The sequence below is a fragment of the Nannospalax galili genome, unplaced genomic scaffold (assembly GCF_000622305.1).
Source record: "Nannospalax galili isolate Female #2095 unplaced genomic scaffold, S.galili_v1.0 scaffold192, whole genome shotgun sequence".
Taxonomy (NCBI): domain Eukaryota; kingdom Metazoa; phylum Chordata; class Mammalia; order Rodentia; family Spalacidae; genus Nannospalax; species Nannospalax galili.
In genome coordinates this window covers 1516795-1525232 of record NW_008331810.1, presented here as the reverse complement: position 1 = coordinate 1525232, position 8438 = coordinate 1516795, and the positions used below count along the sequence as shown (strand labels likewise).

The 8438-nt window shown below is 45.4% G+C and overlaps 1 protein-coding gene across 3 annotated transcripts in view; it reads right to left on the bottom strand.

Annotated features, from left to right (window-relative positions):
• LOC103728919 (SH3 domain-binding glutamic acid-rich protein) overlaps positions 1 to 8438 on the bottom strand; it is a 54544-nt gene that overhangs the window by 35142 nt on the left and 10964 nt on the right. The gene's annotated exons all lie outside the window — the stretch shown is intronic.

The window sequence follows — 8438 nt, the reverse complement described above, 5'->3', positions numbered from 1 at the left end:
CTTGGATAATTCGTGGCATGGCCCAGATCCAGTGTTAATATGGGGCAGAGGATCTGTCTGCGTTTATTCACAGCAACATGACGCAGCCCGTTGGTTGCCTGAATGCTTAGTAAAGCAAATAGATACTAATCAATGTTCCAGGGAAGGTGAGGCTCCCTGAGAAATGTTTTTCTCTTTTTTCTGTTTTCTTTCAGACTACACTGGCTTCTGCTTGCTACATCCTGTTCCTCCTGATTTGTCCTATTTGGTCACAGATGGTGATGCAGTGGGAATTCCCGGTTAAAGAGGGACGCTCTGATGACAACATTCAAACCATTGGCACTGCCCACTGTCCAGTGAAAGGCTGTCAAACAACCATCGTAATTTCCATCACCCCGTCTATTTTATCCTCCAAAATGAGACCTTATGTATGTTTCACTTATGATAATAGAGGCAGTTGTCTCACAGATAGTGCTATATATGGCGGATGTAGATATTGGAATTGCCGCCTTCATGATGCCTATAACAAAAATGGCATATTGAGTTATGATGATGGTCGATTCACAATTCGTATAAATGACCCCTGGGACATTAGGTGGCAAAATGGAGTCAAGGGAAAAATTCTTAATGATGGATACTCCTCATGTCCAGTGGGGTCTATATTTATTTCCTGCAAGCTGGTCCCTGCTGCCATTGAAAAACAAGTAAAACAGGTTATCATTATGAGTGAGACTAAGCTTCAATCGACCATACAGTCAAATTCTACCTTTAATCTCGCTCTTTGGCCAAATTACCTAAACTTTGCTTTAAAGTTGATGAATCTTTCTAATATCAATGCTTCTTCTTGTTTGTCGTGTGCTTCCTTAGTTCGGCCATTACTGGCCGCTGTTCCTGTTAACAACTCTTTTTTGTTTAGCATTAGTGCCCCTGGCACTGTACTTTCTCCTCCTATGTTATCAGTTCCATTGCTTCATAACCCTGCTCAAAATATTTCTCTCTGCTATATCACTGCTATCGACATTTCCCCTTTATATGTCAGGGTAAGCATGCTGTCAGTTCGCCTTTATATGCTCCTCCTCTTACGTCTTTCTGGTGCAATCAATCTTTGTATCAGCAGATCACTATTTCCTCTCCAGGGCCATGTGTATTAATTACTATTGTACCCCAGCTAAATATGTATACACCAGAAGAGTTTGCTTGGCTACTTCACCCCCGCATTAAGAGAGGGGTGTTTATTCCTTTTGCAATCGGAATAGGACTTACTGTTTCTGCTAGTCTTTCTGCAGGAGCTTTGGGGCATACTCTTTATACTGCAAAAGAATTTAATTCCCAATTACAGCAAGTTATAGATTCTACAGCCAGTAGCTTGGCATCTTTGCAATGCCAATTAACTTCCTTGGCACAAGTTGCTCTTCAAAATCGTAGAGCCCTTGATCTTATTACTGCAGAGAAGGGGAGTACTTGTCTTTTTTACAGGAGGAATGCTGTTTCTATGTCAACAAATCTGGATTGGTGGAGGACCCTGAAGACCATCAGCTACAAGCTGCATAATTTCTATCAGAGCCCTTCTAGATGGCTGGATTCTCCTTTTCTTTCTTGGATTCCTTCTATGACATCTCTAATTGTCATCCTGCTTCTTCTTACACTTGGGCCGTTTTTAGTGAAAAGGCTGTTAGTTTTTATTGAACATCGGATGGAGGAGCTCCATTTGGCTAAACCCATACAGGCCTATTACCATCGCCTTGATCTTTTGGAGCAAGAGTTTAGAAAAGAGCAGATTGGGACACATAGCTATGATGGCGTTACTAGCCATCTCCCTTGAGAGATGAACTGGACAGTCAAAGACGGGTACATGAGAATCTCCCCTTGTAGCGACCTAAGACAGGAGGGTAGCCTGGTTCGGTAAGCACTTGGGGAAGGATACTCCAACCTAAGACAGGCACAGTTCCCTAAGGGTATAGCACTCGCGATCCCTGCGTTCTATTAATTAAAAAGAAAAGGGGGACCTATTGGGAGCCGTCTCAGCATATTGGGAGACTGAGTCTTAGCCACTTCTTCACAACTGCTGACAGGCCTCAGCTGGCTATTTTCCATTCTGCCTGCAGCCTTGGCCCGAAAACTCTGGCAGACAAGCAGAGCCCACAACCTTGGCTCATAGCCGGGGCTGGTAGCCCGCCGCCTTGCTCTAGTTATTGTAAATATCCCTGTTTTCTGTTGATCAGTAGACTCTCGCAGGCACGGGATGGAGCCCGTGGCCTTCGCCTGCGGTCTTGTTTTCTTTTCCGGTAACTGCCTTGCTCTCACTGGATTCCTCCCTTGGAGTACACCTGGGACTTTGCTATCTGGCTGATATGATTCAGTCCAGTCTGTACTTCTTATTTAACTGTATGCTTGTGCTTCAATAAACGAGACTTGATCAGAGCACTGTCTTGTCTCCATTTCTCTTGCCCCTTGGCTCATCCACATCCCCACTCCCCAATCCAGGTACCCCGTTGCAGACCCCGCAGGCCGGGGCAGGGAAGGATGCACAGAGTTGAGTCCACTTACCACTGAAAACACTTGTAAAATTTAAAACCAGCCAAACAGAGCAATATGTGTATTATACACGTGGGAGGCAAAGGGGAAACAGGAAATGCTAACCATGAACTTTGCCCCAGAGACAGTCTCTGTGGAGGGCACTGTGACCGCACATAGGTATGCAGTACCTGTAAGACGGTGTGTGGAGAAGCCCTTTCCCCACCCTCCTGGGTTTGCATTCTGCCCTTTGTCACTTCTCTGAATACCAGGGACAGTCACTTCTACAATAATAAAGATGTTGATGCTCAGGCTCTCTCTGGTTGTGCCCAAGCCCAGGCGACTTGGTCCCCAGACCGGCACCCTGGCCCTCACCTGGGCTAAGACACACAGATTCCAACTTGTCATCGGCAGACTCTGCTTCCAGTGGTAATCCCCTGCTGGGCAGATAGCCTGGCCTTAACTGGCCTGGCTTTCTGTCCGGTGTTCCCTTTCTCTAACACTTGTCTGACATGGCTCTTGGGATAATATCTTCATCTGTTATGCACAGCAAAGCAGAGTTCACACTGGCAACACTGAGTGACACTCATGACTCCCTGATACCCAATCCCCCACTTCCTGGTGCAGAGACACCCACTGCTTGACCCTGAGGTGTCCTTCCCGCCTCCTGCCATCAGAGAGCACAGAACATGGTTGGCCAAGAATCCACATGAACCAGTGAGAAGGCCTATATGATGACTTTTTTTTTTTTTTTTTTTTTTTTGGTCTTTTTGAAACAGTGTCTCCCTATAGCCACAGCTGTCCTGGAACTTGCTATAGAGACGAGGCTGGCCTTAATCTCACAGAGATCTGCCTGTCTCTGCCTCCCAAGTGCTGGGATTAAAGGCATACGCCACCATACCTGGCTAATGACGGCTACTTTTATAATAGACATGCTAACCTGGGGGAGGGATATGGTAACTCTCCAGCTCATGCAATTTTTTTTTTTTTTTGACAGGGTCTCCCTTGTCCCAACTCACCTGAAACTCACTATGTGGACCAGGCTGGCCTCAGTCTCACAAAGATCTGCCTGCCTCTGCAATTTTATTTTTATTTCATATGTATGAGCGTTTTGCCTGCATGTGTGTAAGTGCACCACATGCATACAGTACCCGCAGAGGCCAGAGGAGGATGTCAGATTCCCTGGACCAGAAGTTGTAGGTGGTTTGTGAGCTATCATGTGGTCTGGGAACCCAAACGGGGTTCTCTACAGGAGTGACCAGCACAGCCTTCAGGACTTCCGAACATCCTTTGAGAATGTGAGCCTACAAATCATTTTCAACTTTCAGAAAACAAGGCCCTCTGCTCTACTAATGGACTTTTGTCAGCATATATATATATTTTCTTTTTTCGGTTTTATTTTGTTTTGGTCTTTTTGATGATCTCCCTATAGCCACAGCTGTCCTGGAACTTGCTATAGAGACCAGGCTGGCCTTGAACTCACAGAGATCCGCCTGCCTCTGCCTCCCGAGTGCTGGGATTAAAGGCGTGTGCCACCACGCCTGGCTCAGTGTGTATTTTTATTGAATTTTTGTGGATTTCATACAATACATCTTAATCATATTTAGACCCCTCCCCTGTCTGTATCCACCATAGCCCACCCACAGAGTCTCATGTATTGTCATGTATGTTAAGGCCTATCGAGTCATGTTTTTGTCCCCAGATGGCCCTTGGTATGAGTCCATCCATTGGAGCCTGGTCAGTCTATCTAGTGTCACCCCCTTAAAGAACATTGACTTTCCCTCACCCAGCAGTGATCAGTTGGCAATAGTTCCTCAGCTAAGGTTGGGGCCTGCTGCCCATTTCCCCAGTTCTGTGCTGGGTTTTTGTCTGATTGGGTTTGCATGGATCTTGTACATGCTGATGCCATTGCTGTAAGTTCATATGAGCATGTTCCCAGAAGCCTGGAGGACTCTTTCCTTATGTTCATGTCCTACCTCTTGCTTTTACAACCTTTCTGTCCCTTCTTCTGCAATGGTTCCTGAGCCCTGGGTGGGTGAACTTTAATGTGCATCCTATCCAGGGAAACGCACTCTGCAGTCTCTTATTCTCTACATTTTGGTCAGCTGCAACCTTCTGTGTTCATCAATGAAGGACGCTTCATTGATGAGCTTTTGAGAGACGTTCCGTGAGCCTTCGATGTACAGGTTCCATTGTAGATGTGCCCATTTAGGGCTGGGCACCTCACAGACACGTTAACAATGCACTTTTGTTAAGAGCATCCATGAAATTGCATGAGGTTGGAGGATGGCTCAGCTGTTAAGAACACTGGCTGCTCTTCCAGAGGACCCGGGTTCAGTCCCCAGTACCCACATGGCAGCTAACAGCCATCTGTAACTCCAGCTTCCAGGAATCCAGCTCCCTCTTCTGGCCCACATGGGCACTGCATGCATGTGGTGCATGTACTTACATGCAGACAAAACACTCATACCCTTAAAATAAAAATATACAAATAAAATAAATCACAGGAAAAAAATCTTATGAACAGTTTATAAGTAATTTGAAAACATGTTCAACCACCCAGAAAGTAAGTTGCAGCAGTGAGAATCACTTTTTCATCTAACAAACTGGCAAAGATCCCAAAGTATATATGTCAGTTCATTTCAATTCTTAACTTGATTCTATTAAGAAACATCTAGGGCCAGGGCTGAAGAAATGGCTTAATGGTTAAGAACATTTGCTGTTCTTCCAGAGGATCCAGGTTCAATTTCCAGAACCCACATGGCAGCTAACAACCATCCATCTGTAGTAGCTTCTTCTGACCTCCAAATGCATTAGCATGTATGTGGTGCATCTACATACATGAAAGCAAAACACACACATAAAAAAATACAGAATAATAATAAATAAAATTTAAAGAAACAAGCCGGGTGTGGTGGCACATGCCTTTAATCCCAGCATTCGGGAGGCAGTGGCAGGCGTATCTCTGTGAGTTCCAGGCCAGCCTGGTCTACGTAGTGAGTTCCAGGCCGGCTGGGGCAACAGGGAGACCCTGTGTCAAAAAGACAAAAACAAAACAAAAGATCATTATGTACAAAGGTGATCCTGCAGCATTTTCCACCTTGTGGGCTCCAGGGATTGAACTTGAGTCATCAGGCCTGGTCACAGGCACCTTACCCACTGAGTCATCTCACCAGACCAAGGAGGGGATTTTCCTCACAGAGGAAATCCTGTCCAGACTCTGGGAAACCCCAAGTGAAAGTCGCAGGGAAGTTGAAATAGACCACATATGTTTCCAAAACAAAGGAACCACACCAAGACTGTTCGAAACACTCCCACACAGCAGGACATTTTTTTTTTTTTTTTTGAGACAGGGTTTTTCTGTAGCCCCAGATGGCCCAGAACTTACTATGTAGACCATGTTGGCCTCCATCTCACAGAGATCCACCTGCCTCTGCCTCCCGAGTACTGGGATTATGTGCCACCACATCCAGCCTACCACAGGGCTTTTTTAAAAGTTTATTTCATTATGTATTTGTATGTGTGTGTGGCGCAGCAGTGCCAGAAGAGGGCATCAGATCCCCTGGATCTGCAGTTATAGGCAGTTGTGAGTCACCCAGTGTGGGTGCTGGGTATTGAACATGGGTCTTCTGGAAGACAAGTAAGCCCTTTTAATTAATGAACCATCTCTCCAGCCCCCCACCCCCAGGACTTTTAGCTAAGCCTCTGAAGAAGCTAACCTGGCCCTGTGGATGCATACAGCCCCAGTCTAGGTTGAATAGTGCCCCCAAGACCAGGTTGCAGAGTACCTCCAAGTCCATGTCCACTGAGAAACTCAGAAAGTGACTTTACTTGGAAATAAGATATTTGCAGGCATAAACAGCTATGATAAGGACATATTGATTTAAGGTGAATCCTATTTCAATGGCTGTCATCCTTATAAGAAAGCCCAGTGAAGACACGGGGTCATACAAGGAGGACCCATGTGAAGACAGACACAGTGTCTAGAGTGACACTTCTGTAAGGCATGGAGTGCCAAGGACTGCTGGAAAACCAGGTAGTTTGGAGAGAGGCATGGAAAGGGATCTCCCTCAAAGACTCCAGAAAGTTCCAACCCTGCACCAGCATCATTATGGCTTCTAGAAACATGGGAAATAAATATTTTTTTAAGCCACCAAGTTTGTGGTACTTTGTTAGAGCGGCCCTAGGTGAGTCCCCAACAACCAACAATTCATATTTCAAGGCTTAGAAACTTTTCTGTAAAGAGCAGATAGTGGGTCTGGGAGATGGCTAAGTTGATCCCCAGAACCTACATTTTAAAAAGCCAGGCTCATGCTTGTGACCTCAGTGCTGAAGAGGCAGAAACAGGTGGATCCTTGCTGGCCAGCCAGACTCTCCTACTTGACACGTTCAATACCAGTAAGAGATCCTGGTCTCAAAAGGCAGGGCTGGAGAGATGCCTTAGTGCTTAAGAACATATGTTGCTCTTCCAGGACCTGAGTTCAATTCTCAGCAACATGTCTAGCAGCTCTCAACCACCTGTAACTCCAGCACCTGGGGGATCCAACACCTCTTGTATCCTCAGGTACGTGCACTCACGTACACATACCCACATACAGTCATATACATATACACACAATCAAAAATAAAAATTAAATCTTTTTTTTTTAAAGTAAGGTGGACAGCATTTGAGGTGTGAGTTGTATGATCTTGGTTCCAAATACTCAGCTGTACCAGCGCGTTCACGTTGCCACAGGCAGTTGGCGGATGACCCCTTGTGGGCATGCTCCAACAACTTTGCTGAAGACCGATGGCAGCAGGATGTGGCCTTAGCCTGCCTGAGGACAGGTAGTTTCGATGAAAGCCATGGGCAGCTCCATATGTCAGGGAAGAAGAGGGGACCTCAGATCCCACACCAGGGCCCAGCACCCCGAGCAGCACACACTGGACTCCACCTGAGACCTCATCACCCACAGGAAGAATGAGCCCTAAAATAATGCCCACGACTTATATGCTAAAGCCCTTTGATCAAATGTTCCTTTTCAGTAATTTGCTTTATTAAGCAAAATCTGTAAACTCAGGAAAAGGTAACTTCATGCTGAAATAACTGTTGAAAATAAAATTGCCAAGCCAGCAAGATGGCTCAGTGTGCAAAGGCACCTGCTGCCAAGCCTGACCACCTGAGTTCAATCCCCAGAACCGGTAGTAACCAAGTCATGCAAATTTCCCTCTGACCTCCACATGCACCCCACACATAGGCACACAAAATAAATAAATAAATATGCAACATAAAACTGCCGTTACTATTAAAATGTCCAAAACACCTTTTAAGAAGTTGGAAAAAACTTATTGCTAATTAATGTCTTTAAAGTAAAACCACATGTCCGCACAGACCCTCATTTCCCAAGGCTCACTAAAATTCCTTTCTAAATCAGTGTATATTTTGCTTAAACCACCTCAATTCTTCGAAATAAAAAAATCTAAAATAACTCCAAAATCCTCTGAACATGTGATTGATTCCACCATTTCCTGACTTTTAAACGTTGATTAATTCAGATAGCAGATGCTAGACTAGATCATGACCTGACAGGGGTGAAGGATTTCAAAAGCTCCCTCGAAGTTAATCTGTAAACAATCACTGATAAACAGGCTACGGATGGGTCAGTTGGTAAAGCGCCTATCCTTGAAAGCGTGAGGTCCTATGTACTTAGGACCTCTGGTTCCCACATAAAAGTCAGGCACAGCAGTACATGTCTGTCATTCCAGCAGTGGGAAGGGACAGAAATGGCCCAGCCCCTATAGCGACATAGCTGAATTAATGAGCTCATTTTAGTGAGAGGCTGTCTCAAAAAATAAAGTGGTGTGTGATTGAGGAAGACACTCATTGTCAACCTCTGGCCTACAAACACTTGCACACAGGTACACGTTCACCCGAACACACATGCACAATACACACAGGAGGGAGA